General features: G+C 37.5%; 1 pseudogene; it reads left to right on the top strand.

Moving 5' to 3' along the window:
* Positions 1-18,767, top strand: part of LOC102491018 (uncharacterized) — a 35,413-nt pseudogene extending 16,646 nt beyond the window's left edge.
* Positions 18,768-20,209: the final 1,442 nt, after the last annotated feature.

The raw sequence follows: 20,209 nt of genomic DNA, 5'->3' as shown, positions 1-20,209 counted from the left end.
ATCCTCTAGTCATTCATTTTGGGCCACAAAGTGTGGACAGTCAGTAAATATTAAGTGGAGACGTACAATTTCTCTCCTTCATAGCCTGGTTTGCTTCACTCAGCAGTAAATCTTTCATATTAATCCACATTCCATCAAAAGCCAGGGTCTTGTTGATTTTTATGGCTGAGTAGTATTCTCTAGAGTATATGTGCCACACTTTTTCAATCCATTCCTCTGTTTATGGACATTTGCGTTAGTTCCATGTCTTAACAATGGTGAATAATGCCACAATAAACTTCTATGTATAAGCACTTTTCCGACTAAGGATTCTTCTGTCCTTTGGGTAGCCCCATAAGGGTTTTTATGAAACTCTGCATCTTGGTGGTCCCACTGCAGATGGCAGATAAGAATGGAAGCATTTCATACATTTTTTTAAATTAAAAATATTCATAAACAAGAATAATAGTAAATGATGAGTTATAAGTTAAACTCATCCACTCATCCACCTTTTAAAACAACGGGTACAAACAGAGGAAGAGTTAGAGTGAAATTAACATATGTTATTGAAGGTGAGGATTATTTTGAAAAGAGTTCAAATGCAGAATATGCTGATATCTCTCAAATTTGGTGTGGGGTTTATGTCCAGGCTGGAAATAAGACAGATGGGGGTCCCAGGTCCTCCAACTGAGTGTTCATTGAAGCTTCCTCGTGAATTTTCATATCTACATGACTGGACTGCAGAAGAGAAGCATTTCTGAGGAACACAAACTGGAAGTCAGGGATATGGAGGAGAAATAGCTACTGTTGTACCAAACTCAACTCTTTAGAGTATAGAAGGGAAAAGTTTTTGAAGATGAGCCTTAATTTGTGGTATTTATAAGCGAAGTTTCAAGGAAAGTTTAAATAGTATATTTTTAGTTTCTAGAGGGAGGTAATACTAAACAACTTATATTTTTATGTTTTATAAGACCATTAACACAAAAGTGAAACAACTATAAGGAGGGGAGAAAAAAAAGTCTCCAGACCAAATGCCAACATTAAAACAATATTAAATATATATAAATAGAGGCAGTTTGGCCCAGACAGGCTGGCAAATATAACATTTAAGTGAAAAAAGCACCGAAATGTTTCCTCCTCTATTAAAAACCCAAAGAATTTTAATTTAAACTTAATTACAGTTTTAAGTAAAACATTACACATTAATTTACCCGGTCTCCAAGGACATGCAAAATAATGTCCTTCTGCAGAAATTTGTTCAGTATTGACTAGTTGCCAACTGTCAAACTAAGAAATTTTAAAGAACCTGTATGCAGAGACTTTAGAGGAAATAAGAGAGTATATATGTAGGTAATTAGCATAACTCCTATAAAATTCTGAAACCATAGCTTTTATAATCAAAGAGAAGCACATTGCAAATTGAAAAGTATCCATTTCAATCTTTTAAAGATGACAAAATATATTATCATTTTACATAAATGCTTACATTTCAGGAGGTAGATTACAACTTTACTACTTTCCTAGGAGCAACAAATTTATTAAAATATTTGCTCTTGGGGCCAGAAGGTGGTGTGGTGGCTAAGGGTGCTGGACTCCCACATGGCCAATAATGGTTCAAATCCTAAACCTAACAGCTTACTTTTTCACTTTCCCTCTCTCTCTCTCGCTCTCACTCTGTCCCTCTCTGGTCAAATTAAAATAAATAAATAAATAAAGTGAAATAAACTCACTCTGTCCCTCTTAAATAAAAGTTATATTTTATTTAACTTCATTTATTTATTTTAATTAAACCAGAGAGAGAAAGAAAGAAAGAAAGAAAGTGACAAAGCAAGCCACCAGGTCCAGGACTCGAACTGTGGTTGATCATGTGGGAGTCCAACACTTTTAACCACCATGCCATCTGCCAGCCCCAGTAAAATAATTCTTTAAAAAAATATATCTTGGGAACCAGCAGTTAGCGATGTCGCTGGACTCCCATGTAGTCAACCGCGGTTTGCATCCCGGACCCGGTGGCTTAGAACTCACGCCAAACGCGTGTGCGTACATGGCCAGGATCCTGAGAGGAGAATGGAGGAGAAGGGACTGCGGCATGACCATCCCCCCTGGGGGGTGATTTCTCGCTTTCTGTCTCTATGTCTCTCTCTGTCTGGCGAGTGCACACGCCCTATAACAAAAATCTCTCCAAAAAAAATATATCTTGCTCTAGAGTTCCTTATGTTTCTTTGTTTTATTTTAATACAACATTTCAAGATCTACCTATTTTTTGTGTTACATTTGGACAGAGGTACCCAGCTTTTAAGATGGGCCCTAGTGATCCATACTTCTTGGTAATCATGTTCATGTGTGATGACTTCTCATATTGAATCAGAACTAGTTTGGTGTGTGATCAATAAGATACAGTAAACGTGATGCTCTATGACTTCTGAGGCTAGGTCATCTAGGTAGTGTGGCTTTTGTATGGCTCTTTTATTTCTTGAGAATTAGCATCCAGTAATCATGTAGGGAGGAAATCTAGATCACAGAGAAAGGCATTCCAGTCAATATCCCCAGTTAGGTCTTAGTCAACAGCAAATTTCAAATACCAAAAACATGACATGTAATTCTAGTCACCTGTTGTTGAGTAGTCCCAGCTAAGGTTAATATTCGCTCTAAATTTCAGATATGTGTGTCACTTTGGGAGCTCTGAGAAGCAAGTGCCAAGAGATTAAATGTGCAAAGATTTGTTGTGGAAATTGCCCATGAATGATAAAGGAAACAGGAGCATCAGGAGAGCAAAGCACTTTCAGACTGCAATGCAAGTTGGGTGTTTTTCAAAGGAGAGGAGAAAGGAAAAAAAAAATTGGTGAGTACCTTAGACTTAGACTTCATTGCATTTCTGAAAAAATCTTGGCCAGGCTGATGAGAATTCTTTAAGCAAAAGTTGCCTGTAGAAGAGTCCCACATCAGGCAGGTGTGAATAGCCTTGGCATGAACACCACAATAGACCTGAGGGTATGACACCTGTAGGTTGTCAGTTACTTATGCTTCACACTGAATAGTCTGTTCATGGTTACCACAGTGCACTATTCAATGCACAGATCCACTTCTCCATGCGGGTCTCTCTTACATCGCATGAACTTCACCTCCTAAGGAGGCCTTCCTTCTTAAAATCTTCTCTTCAATTAGCACTAATGGTGTTAGACGACACTGTTGCTTTCCTATAGCCACTCCATAGTCTCCTTGGCAGATTCATCTTTCTCTGAATAACCTTTTAAATAAGGGGTCTCCTCAGGAACTTTCCATAGTTCCCCCTCTTAAAGATGGAGATTAGGAATGCAGCTGTTCTTAACACCACACTATCATTAGTATTCATTATCTTCCTCCTCTACTATCAATTATTCTACTCCTTTCTTAACTTTACAGTTCTTGATGATGATTGTGTGTGTGTGTATGTGTGTGTGTGTGTGTGTGTGTACATATGTATTTGTTGAGAGAGAGACTATAACGAGAGGACTCACATGATTATGAGCCTGAAAGTCCAATGAACCGCAGTCAGCAAGATGTGGATGCAGGAAAGCACTGTGTACTTCAGTCCAAAACCAGCAGGCAGACCCAAGAAAGAAGTGGCAAGAAAGAAGTCCAAAAGCTAGAAAAGACCTGTGCTCAAGTTCAATCAGTCATCCAAGAGGAATCCTTTCTTATTTAAGGGAAGATTAGCCATCATACCTTCAACTGATTGGAAAGCCACACATATTAGGGAAGGCAACCTGCTTTACTCAGTCAACGAATTCAATTATTAATCTTGCCCAAAACATTCTCATAGACACATCCAGGATAGTTGAGTAAATATCTGGGTACTCTGTCCTGGTCAAGTTAACACAGAAAATTAACCATCATATTATTAACTTGGTGTATTCCAACCTTTGTTCTAAGGGAGCTGAGCTCTTGGTAATCATATTGCTCTCAGGCCAAGATTGCTGTGCATGCCTATGTACAGCTACTACTAGGAAGGAGAGTAGGTTGAAGTACCTTAGTGGCTGACCTGGGCTCACCACAGATTTCTCCATGTCAGGATCACCAGTAACAACGATCTTTTACCCACATGATATTAAATTTATTTTGAAAAATCTGGTACAAGGGTTTGTAGGTCTTCTCTATTATCCACTGTTGAGCATTAAGTTAAATAAGTTTTTTGGTGATACGTTCTTTGCTCTGTGAAGCTAACAGACTTAAATTTTCAATATTTACTTCAATAAATCCAACTTCCTTCATCATTTCTAAGATTTTTTTTTCTTCACACCAGTCATTTCCTTAAAGTTTGGGAAAAAAGCAACACATATATGGTATAACAAATTGTGGATAATCTATCTCCCATGCTTATTCTTTACATGTTGTGATTTTTTTTGTCAAAGCCTGATTGATAAGGCTTAAGTACCTTCTTGATGTCAAAACTATTCCATAAATCCTTTAATGAAAAAGTGTCACATCAGATACTGCATGTACTCTTTGAGAGGTAGAAAAATACCAGTTAGATAGGATCTTTCCAATCAATAACACTAGAGGAAAAAAAAAAAAGACTACTCAGATAGAATCTTCCCAATCAATAACAATAGAGAAAAGTCTAGGAACACCATTATCAAAGAGGCTTGTTTGCAAGATTTTCCTTCTTCATGTATTCCATTATGAGTAATCACAAAGATAATACCTGCCACAGCCATTAAACACTTGCTTCACAAAGCACTCTTCAATGTTCCCTTGAGGGTCATACAATTTGGGGAATGATATACCAACAGAAATTTTTGCTTAATAATACTTCTTAATTTCTCCTGAAAAGCAATTTAGCTATCTTTCAATGCTTTAGGTGTTTGGCACAATTTTCTCATAGTTATCTAAAATTAGCTTACATGATGGTATTCATCTCCAAAGACATCCAGTTTCACCAATACTGAAATTTTGCTTTGCATAATAACCACATTCATCAATACATTTTTGTCATTCACTGAGGAAGATCACTACAGTCTCAGACTTAGGGGCAAATGATTCACCTAGACCTTCAAATTACATGATCTCACATGATTTGTTTTTGTTTTTGCTTTTGTTTTTTAATTGCCAGAAAGAACAGAGAGAAAGGGAGAAATCACCTAATGAGGCGTTACCATGTCTTAATCCCTCCTTCTCCATTTCTTCATATTGTGTGTTTTTTGGACACACATACAGAGTCACCAGGTTGGGACTTGACCTGCAGTAAGCCATGTGAGGTACAGCTCCCTCAACACCCAGGCTACTGGGGAGGCCCAAAACCTGCCTGGTTTTAAAGCATTCTCAGCTATGCCAGACCTGCTCAAACTAAGTTCTTATGGAGAATCATCCCTCTCACGCATCTCCTTTTTCTTCAGATATTTGAAGATATTTCTGCTTTCTGCTGCGTCAAGGTGGTTCTCAAATGACATTACCCAATGACTGAAGTTTTCAATATATGCCACATGGTTATACCTCTAGTTTTTCAAAATTTTATACTGTGTTCAAGAAACATGGTAAAACTTTCCTGTACAGATAATATTTTAAAATATTTTCCCATATTTTTACTTTCTCATTTTTAGGAAGTCATTGTATGCATGATAAATGACACATGCATTGTCAAGTTTATGTAATCCTCTTATTTAAATTGATACTTGTGGGGCCAGCAGGTGCCATGGTGGTTAAGGGTGCTGGACTCCCACATGGTTGACTGCGGTTCAAGTCTAGGACCTGGCAGCTTGCTTTCTTACTTTCTCTCTCGCTCTATTCCTCACTGGCCAAATTAAAATAAGTAAATAAATAAATAAAGTTAAACAAAATAATTCTTTTTAAAAAATTGATACTTGTAACTTTTCTTTTCATGGATGATTTTTTCTGGACCTTTAGGCAAGCCTAATTTCTTAAAACATAAATTCACTTAATCATGTAAAGAAGATGATAATATACAATACTTTTAAACAATGATCCTATTAGGAAGAGAGCTAAAATATAACTGAAACATAATGTGTCTTCCCATTCAGACTTTTAAGCAACTTAGATGTTTTTACTGGTACATTACACTCTGTTTTCAATTAAGGTAATTAATGTGGGAGAAATTTTGCAAATAGTTATAGAGGAATGTGGTTAAAAGTTCAGATACCTAGAGATGCATGTGTACTTGCAACATTATATGATTCACTGATGACTCACTAATATGAGAAGACTACATGTTTTTATTTGAACTTTTAAGCAAGTATGAGTGGGATTTGGCTGTCAAGAGAATTTGAATTTCTAGAATGTGGGAAGAACAATGCTTGTAAAACTGGAAAGAAAAATACTATTTACATTTAATGATATGAGATGTGCAGAAAAAATAAAATTGATCTGAAAACTAAGAAAGGAAAGCATCCTATAGTGGAAACAAACAAAAGAGAGGTTATATAACAAATTATGTCAAGAACCTGAGAAAACGTCAAGTTTTATTTTCATGTGGAAGTTGGGACATCCCTAAATGATCCTGGATATTTTTATTTTTTTGATCCTGGATTTTTATGATTGTTTTGTTACTGCAAGTAACTTTTACATTTTAAAAATGTCTTTAAAGAACTATTTATTTAATTTAATTTTTTTATTATTATTATTTTCATTTGCTATAGGGCATGTGCACTCACCAGAGAGAGAGACAGGGAACATGAGAAGGTAAGCTGCCAGGTTCCTCCTTGAGCACAAGGCAGGCAAATAAGTAATTGCCCGTCTTGATTTGGACTGGATAAATCTACGGATCAAGCAGACATGAATATCCTATTGAGAGTTTCTCTCTCTTTTTCTCTCAGAAGAAATAAACTTTCTTAAAAAGTGATTCAGAGGGTCAGCACGTGGCATGGTGATTAAGGTTCTGGACTTCCACATGGCTCACGACAGTTTGAGTTCCAGACCTGGAGGACGGTTTTCTCTTTTTCTCTCTCTCTCTCTCTCTCTCTCTCTCATGAGCACAAATGCCCTATAGCAAACGTTAAAAAATAATAATTAATAAAATAAAATAAATAGTTTTTAAAAAGTCATTTAGAAACCAAAGAAGGGGCAAAAAATATTTGTCATTACATTCTTAAAAAGACAGGCTCCTTATTTTGGAGGCTGAAGTCTATGAGGTCTACTAAGAATGCATCATCACTTTATGGAAATTCCTTTAAACTACAGACATAAGACCTCCCAAGACCAGATGGATTCAAGGAATGGATTAACAGATCAACCTATTTCATTTTCATTTAATTTTGTTTGACTATTATTTTGGTGTAGCTCACAACCACTTAGTCCCTGAACTCAGTCTCTCTCTTCAACTATAGTTGCATCTTTAGCAATTGCTTGGTTCATTTTCAAATGTGATGCTTTGTGGCCATTTAAAATACCATAGCTTTCAAGTCAAATTCTTCTGTTTTTAAATATTTATTTATTTATTTATTATTTAAAAATCTACTACGGGACATACGTGCTCACCAGAGAGAGACACAGAGAGAGAAAAAGAGAGAAAGGGAAGTGAGAAAGTAAGCCACCTGGTCTGGGATTCAAACCATGGTTGGCCATGTGGGAGTCTAGCATCTCAACTATCACACCACTTGCTGGCCCCAAGTCAAATTCTCCTTAATAGTTAATAGGCTGGGTTCAGCACATGGCATAGTGATTATGTCACTGGACTCCCAAATGGCCCACAGTAGATCAAGTTCTGGACTCAGTGGCTTGAAAAATCACACCAGGGGCAGGTGTGCACATGCCCAAGATTCCAGGAGTAGAAGGGATTGTAGCATGGCCATCCTCCTTGGGGGATGATTTCTCGCTTTTCTTCTCACTGTCTCTGTCTATCCTATGGCAAACTTCTAAAAAAAATAAACAAAACAAAAATTGTTAATAAGCACTTATATAGAATAACATCAACCAGTCTAAAACTTTTGGCCTTTTTTTACTTATTCTGTGGTATAGTGTGTTTTGTGGTTAATAACAGAAATATCTGAGTCTGAGATATTTAAGAGAATAGAGATTGATTTATCTCACAATTTTGGTTAAAGAGTCCAAGAGCACAGTGCTGATATCCAGTGAAGGTCTTCTTGCAATATCACAATATGGAAAGCAGGACTACATATGTCCATGACTCCTATAAATAAATACATGGAATATGCCATCATGGGGATTCTACCCTCATTATTTCCCAAAGGTTCTAACCTCTCTATGTTATAGTTGGACTGTTTACTTTTAACATCTTCACAATACAACCAAATTTCAACACATGAATTTTTGAGGGACACATTCAAGCCATAGCATTCTCCCATGAAAATCCACCTTATCCCAAAATTAGTCACTCAGTTCTGTTAAGTTCTCTTTCATCTTTTCCATCTGTCCCCTCCTTTTTTATTTTAATAATTATTTATTTAATTTTACTTACAATTATTATATTTTTAATTTGACCAGAGAGAGGGAAAGTGAAAAAGCAAGCCCCAGGTCTGAGACTTACTTGAACCATGGTAGCCATGTGGGAGTCCAGTGCCCCAACCACAGCACCACCTGCCAGCCCCTGTCCTCTCTTTCAAGCTCCTAGATTATGCCTTCATAAATGCATACTTAGGCTATTAGAACAGTTTTATAACCAAAACGTATGCTTCTAGTGTCTCCTCTTTTCCCACTGCCATTGCTAATCTTTGATCTCTCCCTTATGTTCATCAGTTTACTTGGTTTAAAATTGTCTTAGAATGTCTGTGTCTCATGCCCTTTTCTTCCACCAGTGTGCTAAATATCTGATGCTCCAACCACACTATACTCACCACTCTACAGACACTATACTAGATGCTCCACACTCTACTCACCATGTTCAACTATGCTCTGATGCTTCCCTACTTCTGCCCCTTAGTTCACACTCCCTCTCTCTGGCATGCTTTTGAATCATGTCTGAATGTCAACATTTTTTAGAATGTTTGTACATTCTCACAGTGTACAGAACTTGAAGACCTGCAACAGAAAAAAAAAAATTCCTTACAACCTGCAAAGACATTCCAATAAAACTGTAAAGGGATAATCCATAAAGTAGTGGATATTCACTTGACATGGCAGAGCTAAGCCCATATTGTAATTAGTGACATTTTTAAAAATTCCAGTTTGGGACCAGCAGATGGCATAATGGTTATGTTGCTAGACTTATGTAATCGACTGCAGTTCAAGACCCAGCAACTTGAAATTCATGCTGAACACGTGTGTGCATGCCCAAAATCCCAAGAGGAGAACGGAAGAGAAGAGATTGCCGCTTGGCCATCCCCCATGGGGGGTGATTTCTCCCTTTCTGTCACTCTGTCTCTATTTCTCTGGTGAGTGCACATGCCCTTATAGCAAAAATCTCTCTCTCAGAAAAAATGCAGATATATTATTCTCAAAGAGTATTTATATTTTTGCTATTATTTTAATTAACATAATTATGTCACACATTTATTAAGTAAAATGTGACTTTTTTTCTAGTATATAAATGCAATATGTAAAGATTAAGTCAAAGTAAATAGTATAATTGATACAGACATGTATCATTGCTTAGTGTTGAGAACATTCAAAATCTTCTTTTTAAACTATTTTGAAATACAAAATAAGTTATTGTTAAATGTAGTTGTTCTACTGTACCTTTAAGTTATCGATCACTAGAATATTTATTCCCCTTATCTAACTATAATTTTATATATAGTTAAATATAATCTTTCTACCTCTCTTTTCCCTTACCCTTCCAGCTTCTGGTAACTACTATTTTACTCCCTACCCCTATGAGATCAATATTTAGTTCCCACTTAAGATATCATATTTGTCTTCCAAGAACTAAATTAAGTGCCTTGGTGAAGACTTCCCTTACACATACAACCAGATGAGACAGCTCTTTTCTTTTATTCCCACTATAGTAACCTCAATTACTCTTAAGTGACTACAAGTATTATTATTAAACTTATATGAATTCTTCTTATCTTTTCTTTATTTAAAGAGTATAAGCACTATAGAGACTATAGCTGTTTTTCTCATCTAAATTACTATCATGCATAAGCTATGAGATCACTCCCTACTGATACTAACTAAACACACCTCCATCTCTACATTTAATTCAACTCTCAACAAAATTTGAAGAGCAGGGAATGATGACTTCCTACCAGGACTCATCTTCCCAACAAGACTTCTTTTCATCTTTATACAACTAAAAGGAGGACATGACACCTGAAAGAACAGTGTCACCTAGCATGTCTGTACACATGCTTCTGTGTGAAATCCTTAGACTTTAGCAGGTATTTTGAGCTTCAAATTTTATTTGATCCCCCAAATCTCTTTATTAATTTAACTTTAAATTTAATCAAATGAATCTTGCATCTTTCAGAAGAATAATGCATATAACTTTCATTTTCAATAGATCGCTTCTTTGTGCTGGGCAAGATAGCATAAGATGAATAGACTGTAGGGCAGTAGTTCTAGGTAAGGACTAGAGCCAGGGATGAGCTCGGGTCACAACTGAGTAGGACTTTTTCTAGAGAGTTGATGAGACTGGGAGGAAACAAGATAGATTACCTTTTAAACAGGATACACTACACATGGATCAGATGAACAATATTCAAAAGAAGATGAAATAGAGAAAGGAATGCTTGGTCAAGCTTTTTAAGCAGCACCAGGGAGAGCTCCCTGTGTGTGTGTGTGTGTGTGTGTGTGTGTGTGTGTAAAATCACATCTAGTAAACTGATGGTCAGTTTTTTTTTTTTTTTCCTCCTGGCACCTAAGAACTTTTTTTTTTTTTCCTTATTAGGAATCTTTTGAATGGCCCTGACTCTTTCAAATCAAAAGTAGTCTATCTGACCGCATAGGTCTCAAGCCTTTTTAGTCAGATTCCAATCCTTAGAAGAGGATATTCTATCCTCATCTGAAAATTACTGAGATACATAATCTAGGTTGACTGGGAGTTTAGTTTAGAAGGTTAATTTGGTAGAATCACATTCTTCAAAAGTCTCAAGTTTGTCCTTGGGAAGTTTTCTTTCCAGGAAAGAAAACCACTCTGAGGAATGGACTAAAGAGAATTCATCTATAAAACTGTTGTTTTTTTTTTTTTTTTTTTTTTTCCTCCTGGCACCTAAGAACTTTTTTTTTTTTCCTTATTAGGAATCTTTTGAATGGCCCTGACTCTTTCAAATCAAAAGTAGTCTATCTGACCGCATAGGTCTCAAGCCTTTTTAGTCAGATTCCAATCCTTAGAAGAGGATATTCTATCCTCATCTGAAAATTACTGAGATACATAATCTAGGTTGACTGGGAGTTTAGTTTAGAAGGTTAATTTGGTAGAATCACATTCTTCAAAAGTCTCAAGTTTGTCCTTGGGAAGTTTTCTTTCCAGGAAAGAAAACCACTCTGAGGAATGGACTAAAGAGAATTCATCTTACCTATGGTTATGTCCCTCTTCCAAGAGCAGCCTGCATTCACTGACTGATTGACTCAGTGTCATAAAGGCTAATCTCTCTTTTCCCAACTCTTGAAGGGCTGTTAAGGCTTCAAGTCCCTCGTGGGGTCACTTGAGACCTTGTTCTGACTGTAGCATGGGACAACTTCTCATTCAGTTACATTCTCTTCTTCTACACCCATCACAGAAAAGACAATAAACAAGATAATAGAACAACCCAGCCAGTTGACATTAATCAACCTCTGTCATCAACCACCATAGGGCTGGTTTAATGGACCTATAAATGGAAGAGCCAGAGTTGAGGGATGGTGGATAAACATGGGCTAAGTAATGTGGCCTTTACTCACCTAGGCTGATAGAGCTACTGCTGCTACTGTGGCTGCTGGAAAATTCCAAACCACAAGCAAGGGTCCAATGTTGAACACCTAGTATGCCACCATTCCTTGAGGAAACCAGTTATCCACTTGGTGGCAGGTCTATTACATTTGATCACTTCTACCCTGGAAGTGGGCAAGGATAGATTGCATTGGTAACTGACATATCCCATGTGCGAGGGCAACCTTCTTATTCACAGATCAGCAACTAGCACCACTATCCAAGAGCTTACAGAATGTTTTATATCATCCCCTGTAACTTTTCAGTAGACCGATGGGCCCACTTTACAGCTACGGTGATGCGAAAGTGAGCACATGACCCTGAAATTCACTGATCTGCTCACAAACCATACACAAAGGAGACGATAGCCCTATATAGCATGCAATTGCCTATTTAAGGTATACTGAGGTGCGAACTTGAAGATAATACCTTGCAAAGATAAACGTTATCCTTCAGAGCACAGTATACTTATCAATGACTACTTTACAATGTGAATATTCCAATAGATAGAATACATGGATCTGAGAACCAAATAATGGAAGCAGGAGTAACTTCGCTCAGCATCATTCTGTGATTCACTTGAGGAATTTCTGTATCCTAACTCTCCAATCCTGTCACCATAAGACAAAGTGTCTCATTAAACTTTAAGCAACAGTTCTTCCATGGGCCCTCGTAGTCCTTGTGCCAAGGCAGGCAGAAAGAGATATTGCCATTGTAGAGAGAGCAATTAGCCTAGATCATCAAGAGGAGGTAGGGCTGCTATTACACAATAAGGACAAGGAATGTGTTTGGCAACCAGATGGCCAACTGAGGTGTTTCTTGGCACTCTTTTGTTCAATATCAATGGCAAAAGAACAAACGTAGCATCCTCAAAAAGCATAGTAACTAGAAATTTGGACCCCTCAGAGGAGTGAGGATCATGGTCACCCCACTAGATAAAACTTCTAGACAAGCAAAAAAATGCTAACTTAAGAGCCAAATTTAGAATAGATAGTAGAGAAGAGAGATACTGTGTATTAGTTGTAGTCTTGAGATTAGGTTTTGATGCCAGAGACTGTGGCTCCTACACTAAAGTTTCTCTCAACTTCAGAGGCACCCATTACACTGGTCAAGATCTTTGATGCATTTGTTTGTAGGCCAAATTGTCTCTTCATTCCATCCTGCTTTGTTGCCTTTCTAAAGGACACGCTAATGATTTCCCTGTCTTCTATTTTAATGTCTGCTTCATAAAGAACTCAATCTGTGTCACACACCAACAGTGAGTAAACTCAATATTGTTGTGGGTGACATAAGTTTTGTTAATGACTGAAGCAGATACAAACTTCATGGTCTGTGAAAGAATTTCCCCTTATCTTATGTGTATTTAGTTGTATCATCAATGTGCTCAATTCATAGAACTGTGTAAATTCTTTAGATTTATTCTCATTTTTCCCAGTAGAATTGTAGGTATATACTTTTGAAACATCCTTAAGTACTGGGAAAATATCTTAGTATTGAAGAGTATTAAAGTTATAAAGCCCTAATATCCATATGCAACAATTACAGTCCAAGATTTTATCTTGTATACTTTCTCTCTTTCTCTCTCTCTTACATACACAAACACATACATATATATTTAATTTTTAACTAAAGTACCCCAAAGACTTCAGTATCAGGAGGATCATTACTCAAATAGAGTAAATTTTCTGTTATTCGTCAAATGGGAAAAAAGATTGTGCTGGTTAGACATACTCTCCTTAATAGAGATTCCATATTACTATATTTGAATTTCCAGTTATCAATTAAAACACATCAGTATTTATTTAATGTCCCGGTGACAATGAAAATTATGTAATAACTTTTTTAAAACTATAAATCATTTTAGGATCTTGCTACATCCTATGTTTGTTACTATAGGCATTGTGATTCAGACTTGCAAGAAAAACTGCCAGAAAAGACTTCTGATCAATATGCTATTGAATCCTAGAATAAATATTATAGTTGTAATATATTTTGAGCTACATGATTTAGGTATAATCAAAGACTCCTAAGACTACCTTGCTATACCTTAATTCTACCCCACAACAGAAAAAGAAGAAATCAAGTATTTTCTTAGTTTTCAAATTATAACTAGTTGATTAGTATGTGTGACTTATAAATAATCAGGGGAGGGGCTGGCAGATGATGTTGTTGGGGTACTGGACTCCCATATGGCCAACTGCTGTTCATGCCCCAGATCTGGTGACTTGCTTTCTTACTCTATCTCTCTCTCTTTCTCTGTCTCCCTCTGGTGAGTGTATATGCCCTATAGAAAATATAATAATAATAATAATAATAATAATAATAATAATAAATAATTCTAAAGAAAAGAACCCAGAGAAATGAAGTAAAAAGTAGTCATAAACAAATACAAAAATGTAATAGACCAGCGTTAAGTGTCATGTGTACAGATCCCCTCGGCTCCATGGAAACCACCTGATGATATGAATCTCCTTCATTAGCATCTTTGCTCACAGAGAAAGACAAGGTTGCTCTGATATATTTCCTCTGAACAACTACAACTCACTTTGTGAATATACCTGACATGAACTCTGTATCATTTCAGAGCTCATTCTACCCTGTTGTCAAGGAAACAGACATCAGCATCACTTAAGAAGTGATGAAAAGAAACCTGTGAAAGAACAGAAATATACCATACACTGTGGTGGATAAGACTTCCCTTCTGCAAGGAACAACTTGATGAGAGTCCACTGTTAATGAATTAAACCTAAACCCATTGCAGAGCATGAAATCAGAACAAGACAAATAAGATGCTACGAACAATGATTGTTGATGGCAGAAGAATAACAAAGGTGAAACTGGTCTTATGTTTACAGATAAGATTATGGTATATTATGTGCATATTTGAAAATTATAAAGCTGAATTAAATCAGTAAATTAGTAATTTTTATTTTTTTTTATTTTAAAACAGCAACTGAAAGGGCCACCAGGTGGTATGGAGGTTAAGGCAGCTAGATTCCACATGGCCAACTGCATAGATCATGTCCCGGACCTGGTGACTTAAAAAACACACTGGGTACATTGTACATGCATGCCCAAAATCCTGAAAGGAAAATAAAGAAGGGATTGTGGCATAGCCACTCCCCTGGGAGTGTGTGAGGGGTGATTTCTCACTCTCCCTCTCTCTTTCTGTTTCTCTCCAGTGAGAACACGCACCTTATTGGGGAGGGGGGGGTGATAACTGAAAACAAGTATTTAAGCAAATGACTAAATGCAACAAATTTATTTTCAGTTGTAAATTCATTTGTTTGGCTGTATGTGTGTCTTTCGTTCTTTTTTTTTTTTTACTTTTTTTTTTTTAAATTTGCCAGAAGGTATGTATACTTGCTGCAGAGAAAGAGAGAGAAAAGGCGAGAAACCATCTCCCATGTTCGTGCTGCAATCCCTTCTCCTCCATTTCTCTTTCCTTGAGGAATTTGGGCATGCAGATACACGTGCTGGGCTTGTTTCAAAAGCCGTAGACTTCGAGACTCAAACTGCAAGGTCACTCATGTGGAATTCAGACAGCTCAACCACCAGGCCATTGGCGGATCCCTGGGAAATATGTCTTTATTAAAGTCAATATATTAAAACCGAGTAAGGACTCAGCTTCTAAAGTCAAATAACCTTGTAATTAAATGGCAGCTAATAGGGCTATGTGGTGGTGCAGTGGTACTGCAACTGAACTCACATGGGAAAGATCCTGGGTTCACATCCTGGGACCTACCTGAGCATGTGAGGTGTGTAGATTGTAGCACAAAGACCATGTGTGGCTAAGGGGGCCCCCGCCTTTCTCTGCCCCCTCTGTGTGTGTGTGTGTGTGTGTGTGTGTTTGTGTATCTCTCTCTCATGAAAGGAGTGGACGGTTAAACTTAAAAAAAATGCTGTTAACTTCAAAAGGAAGGATAGAAGATGGCACATTCAGAGAAGTGGAATTGAGAATATATATATATATATATTTAAATATATTTTAAAGAATTATTTCATTTTACTTTATTTATTTATTTATTTATTTTAATTTGATGACAGAGAAAGAGTGAGAAAGAAGCTGCCAGGCCCAGGATTCAAACCGCAGTCAACCACGTGGAGTCCAGTGCCCTTTAACCACTCTGCCACCTGTCAGCTCTGAGAACATATTTTTTTAATTTTTAAAAATTTACTATAGAGAAACCAGCAGATTGCATAATGGTTATGTTCCTGGAGTCCCACAAAGTCAACTCTGGTTCAAGTCCTGGACCTGGCAGCTTAAAACTCACACCAGGCTCATGTGTGTATGTGCCCAAAATCCCAAAAGGAGAATAGAGGAGAAGGGATTGTGGCATGCCCATTCCCCCGTTAGGGTGATTTCTTACTTTCTGTCTCTATCTTTCTCCATCTCTCCAGCAAGCACACATGACCTATGGCAAAAATCTCTTTATTATTTATTTATTTATTTTTTTACTATAGGGAACGTGCACTCACTCAAGAGAGACAGAGAGAAAGAGATAGAAAGTGAGAAAGCACCCTTTTCCCCAGGGGGGACATCCAGACCACAATCCCTTCCCCTCCCTTCTCCTCTAGGGATTTTGGGCATACACATACACACACACATGCAATGTGTTTTTTCAAGCTACTGGGTCCAGGATTCAAACAATACAGTCAGCTGTGTGGGATCCAGCTGCATTAACCACTATGCCACTTAACTCGCCCAAAATGGAAATAATTTAGCAAAGAGATTATTTGCAGAGGTATGGAAAAGTTGAGAGAACAAGGGATGGCAAAGAGACTCGCAAAATGGCAAGCCATTACTATCCCCAAGAACTCAAGAAACAGTGGTACCAGAACCAGCTGATTGTGGGATGAGAACCAACCAGGATATAACTGTAGATATAACGTCACTTATTTTTTTTTTCTTTTATCCTTAAGACTACCGCTGATATGGCCCATTGGTTAAATCCAACCAAAAGTCAGGGAAAAGGAAGGTCTGTATAATGTAGTTCATGTAGTTTAACTTCCTAGAGCATGGCCAAAAAAGAAAAAGAGAGAGAGAGAAGTGGAAAGTTGATCTGGCGAAGCAAACAGCAAAGGATAACCTTCATATCCACTTATTAGTTATATTGCTTGAGGCATATTACTTAACCTATGCTTGTGTTTCATCAACTTGAAAATACTGCCAATAATAGTAGTAGTATCTTCCAGCCTAGCCTCAGTAGTTTAGTGATAGTGCAACACTCTGTAATACTGGAGGCCACATGGAAGATCAGTTTCGTTCTCAGGTAGTCCTGTACCCGCACGTGTGTCTGCTCCTGACTGGGTACAAGGAGAGTGTGGGATGCTAAGGGTATTCGTTTATTTCTCCTTCTGTCTGTCTTTCATGAAATAAGTAAGTAAATAAACTTTTAAAAAATAACGACAGAGCCAGTCAGCTGTGTGGTGGTTGGGGAGACTGGATTCCACATAGCCAACTCTGTGGTTTGAGTCTCTGACCCAATAGCTTGAAAAACATGTTGGGTGCATGTGCATGCTTGCCCCAAACCTCAATAGAATAGAGAGATGGAGAAGAAGAGATTGCAGTGTGACCACTCCTAAATGGAGGTAATTTCTCTCTCTCTCCTTGTCTCTCTCTGTCTCCCTGGTGCGTGCCCTCTGGTGATTATAAATAAATGGAAATAGCTAGAAAAATAATAACTCAACAAACTTCAGCTATTATTTTTCCAAGTCAGTTTATTTATGAAAAAGATCAAGGTATTATTGCCATGAAATGTAGAGAGGGAAACTTGAGAAGTTGAAAACTTAGAAGAAATTCAGAACATAAAGCCTAAACACATACAACAATGTTGAAGTTAAATGGAATACTAGTTCAAGAATGTTTGCATTCTTTTTTTAAGACATTGATGCCATTCTCTTTTATTTCATTTTATTTATAATTGTTATTCTTCAATTTGACCAGAGAGACACAGAGACAGAGAGAAAGAGAAGGGGAGAATGAGAAAGCAAGCTGTCAGTTCCAGTATTCAAACTTTGGTCAGCCATGTGTGAGTCCAGCGCCTTACCACTATACCATCTGTCGGTACCAATTTTTTGTTTTTCTTTTCTTTTTGAAGTTTATTTCTTCCATAAATGAGAGGGAGAATCAGAGACAGAGAGGACAGATATATGGCACCCACGGCAAGCTCTGGAAACCATGATCCATCCATTCCAGCCTCACGTAGTCTTTGACGCTGTGCTCACTCTTGCCTGTTGTACTCAGGGAGTTTTCCGGCATCATGACCCAGCCCTAAGCAAATACTTTTTAAGTTATAAAATGCAATTCCTTCCTGTCTGTACCATCTGTAAATGTACCCTCATTTTAATCTCCCTATAGCAGAGACATCAACTTCTTTTGTATTAATAGCTAGTGGGGTCTATGGTCTATAGACCAAAAAGTGGCTCCCCAAAGATGTTCATGTGCTAATCCCCAGACCCTGTGAATTTATCGCTGTCTATTACAATGCATGGGATTAAGTTAAGGATCCTAACATGAAGAGATTATCCTGGATTATCCGGCGGGTCCAATGTAATCACAAGGATCCTTAAGAGAGGAAGGCATGAGGGTCAGAGTGAAAGGAGAATGATGATGGCAGCAGGGTTTAGAGCTGCTCAAGGAAGAAGTCACCAATCTAAGAAAGTGTGTAGCCTCTAGAAGCTGGAAAAGGCGAGAAAATGAATTCCTCTTGAGCCTCTAGAAGGAATGTGGTCCTGCCGACTTCTAGAACATGTTATTTTTAGCTACCACATTTGTGGTAATTTGTTACAGCACAAAGGAGACACTGAAACAGAGTCTGTGCTAATCGGTGCCCTCTGGCTCTCCAGATCCATTTTCCATCCCCCTCTGGCTTCCTCTCACCCACAGGAGGCTGATCTCTGGGTCCTAGCTGAGATCAATGAATGGAAGGCACTCACAGGCTCTGGGGTGCCTGGAAGAGATGCCAGAGCATTTATCGTTTTGTGACCTTCGGATAACTACAGTGTCAGCAGGGATGTTGTTTCCCTATAGCCACACTCATATAAATATCCTCCCTCTCACAGCTTCCAGGATCGGAGGTCTAGGACTGACAGCTCCCCACTGTTGCTGGTCTCAGGTGCTTTACTATGCCTCTGATTCCCTGGAACCTTGCCCACTTCTTGAGTAATTCTCTAATTACGTTCTCTGTGTATGCCTTCTGTTTGCTGCCAGTTCACTGATTCACATGGAATTTTTTTTTTTAATATTTTTTAGTTTTGGTATTGGGCACATGGACTCACTAGAGAAAGAGAGGAAGAGACAGAGAAGGAAAGACAGAGAGAGAAAATGCCCCCCAGAGGGGATGGCTACATCACAATCCCTTCTCCTCCATGCTCCAGTAATCGGTAATTAAAATCTTCATCTTTAAAATCCATTTATAACATAGGTAGCTGCCACCACTTTTGGTTGTTCATACTTGTATACAAAAAAATAACATTTACAAAATATGTAATCCAAAATGCTTTCAAAATCCAAAATGAAATGTGTTCTAGGCACTTTTAAAAAATTAATCAGTAAAAGGATAAAAAGAAGAATAGAAATGCTTTTCACGAAGTCACACAATTCACTGCAATATAAATTTCCTCAGCTATAACAGATCATTTTGGAAATAAACGGATGATAAATAGCATTTAATTTCAGGGTCCGGTGTGTAGCTTGGTGGTTAAGGGTGCTGGACCTGGCAGCTTGCTTTCTTATCTCCCCCGCCCCCTCTCTCACTCTATCCCTCTCTGGTCAAATTAAAAATAAATAAATAAAGTTAAGTAAAATAATTATTTAAAATATAGCATTAATTTCTTTTTCTTTCTTTCTCTCTCTCTCTCTTTTTTTTTTTTCTTTCTTCTTTCTTTTTTTTTTTTTAAGAGGGATGGCACGTGCTTGCTGGGGACACAGAGAAAGAGAAAGTGAGAAATCACCCCCTCGAGGGGCTGGCCATTCTCCTCTCAGGATTTTGGGCATGCATGCACATATCGCAAATGTTTGTTTAGTTGCTTTTACAAGTGATATCAATGCAATGCTAAAAATCTAATTGATCAAAAATATTTAGTCAGTCTTCTGGAGATATGAGTTAATATAAAAATTAGTACCCAAAATGGTTGTCACTTGCATTGGGCCTTTTGACTGTGGGTATAGACAGACTGACTTAATTATGCCCAAGTAAGAGCTGGCTCAAAGTTACCAATAGAAGAACTTTTCCTCTGTCATATGCTGAAATCACAAATATGTACTCTTGGTTGAGTTAAATAAATCAGGTAAAGTAATAATAAGTCTTAATTTAAGAATTCATTTTAAGAAACTCTAGAATTAATTTTAAGAAACTCTATCAGTCTCTTCAAATTGGTTAAATAACTGAATTTCATGCAAACCATGAATTTTCTCTCCAAACCCTA

The sequence above is a fragment of the Tupaia chinensis genome, unplaced genomic scaffold, assembly GCF_000334495.1.
Source record: "Tupaia chinensis unplaced genomic scaffold, TupChi_1.0 Scaffold000251_1, whole genome shotgun sequence".
NCBI lineage: Eukaryota > Metazoa > Chordata > Mammalia > Scandentia > Tupaiidae > Tupaia > Tupaia belangeri.
This window is presented reverse-complemented; position numbering and strand designations above follow the sequence as displayed.